Genomic DNA, 1,798 nt, shown 5'->3' with positions numbered 1-1,798 from the left:
AAGAAGTTGATGGAGAGGAGACGATTGAACCCGACAAGAAGGAAGCAAGAAGCCCAATGAATTGCATGGCAGTGAAAGAGTTATATTTTCAAATCTGGGAAAATCTAGCTTTGGATCTTCTAGTTTTCAATCGGATTGAGACTCCAATAAGTTGCATGGTGGCGCCGTTAACATTTAGGGTTTCCGACTATTTTGAAAATTTGAGTTAATAGTTATCTTTTTTGGTATTTGTATAGAGTTATTTATTACTTAGTTTCCCATGTTAATTTAGTTTTCAATTAGTCAAATTCTCGCACGTTGCGTTATAATACAATTATATAGTTAAAATAATAACTTTTATCAAATTATTATTTAATATTTCTACGTTGAAACTCAATGTTATATATAAAGCAAGCCTATTGTTAACCTATTAGTTTAATTAAACATTATAGTTTTAACTTTTAAATCATTATGACGTATATCACTATTTGATAATTTTATAAACAATTTAAAATTATGTAAATTATATATCAAACGTATTATAGTCTATCTATAATGAATAACACAAATGTATGAAAAAATAAGCACTACAACTTTTAGTAACATAAAAAATACTAAAACATTCATTATAACATTTATATTAAAAAAGATCTATATACAATGAATAACAAAAAGTATGAAAAAAAAATAAAAATTACAACTTTTAATAACATATAAACACTAAAATTGTTGGAAAGTGTGTTGTAACATACACATTCAGTTATCGTGTTTTGTTTAAAAATGAATATTATTAAATAATATATGATTTTGAGTGTTGAGTTCTAACAAGATAGTTTTATGAGAATTGAAGTAAACTATGTTTAAGAATCATTCGAGAAGTATTGGAAGTCTTATGAGATTCCAATCAAAAGTCAAATATTGAAATTAACGAATATATAACATTTGGAAATAAGTAAAAAAAATAATGTTATTGAAAGTTGTAGATTATCTCGTTAGAAACATTTAGGCGAAAACCTCACTAAAATCCGAGTTATAACGAAGAAGTTATGACTTATTGAAGTTTCGCTACAGAACCGACACGACGTCATATGACGTAAAAAGTGAGTTTACGATAAACTACTTTTTAGTTTAAGTGATCTAAATGAAAGTCGTAGTATTCATTAAACCGAAAATTTTCATAAAAAGAACGTCCAAATCTGACTTCGTATAAGGAACTTATGATTTTTATAAAAATCGGCATAGCAGTACACAGCCCGAAACTCGAAATAAAGATCGAATGATTTTTAGCCAACACAAAACGAGAATTGAAGATCTCGTCAATAGTAGTACAACGGTAAAAAGACAGACGAAAACAGACGTCGGATGAAGAAGTTATGAATTTTTAACGGACTTTTCCTGTCCCGACCCATTAAAAATATAACATTAAAAATAAAGTCAAAATTAGCCGACGGAGTCTAAACTAAAATTGTAGAGTATAATCTCACCTACACGTGGATATAAAGAACATCAAAAACGGAGTCCGTATGCGAAAGATACGAATTTTAGAAGTTTATGGCACAAACTTCGAGGCTGGTCCGAAGGTGTACGCCCAGCGTACTCGTGTAAGTGATCCGGAGTCCATCATCCTCCCTACTCCTTCGCATGAGTGCCATGTGTCGTAGCCTTGACGCGTGTCACACCCTCGAACCAGACGGCGGAAACGTTCGGGGGCTCGTGTGACTAACAATTGAATTATCATTACAGTAAATATAAATGAAACATAACATCATCATCACCATGCATAATTTAATACAATTGGCATTGTTTACATCAACTATAA

The sequence above is a fragment of the Lactuca virosa genome, chromosome 5, assembly GCF_052849685.1.
Source record: "Lactuca virosa cultivar CGN04683 chromosome 5, Lactuca_virosa_CGN04683_v6, whole genome shotgun sequence".
NCBI classification, from domain to species: domain Eukaryota; kingdom Viridiplantae; phylum Streptophyta; class Magnoliopsida; order Asterales; family Asteraceae; genus Lactuca; species Lactuca virosa.
Note: the sequence above shows the minus strand (reverse complement) of the source record.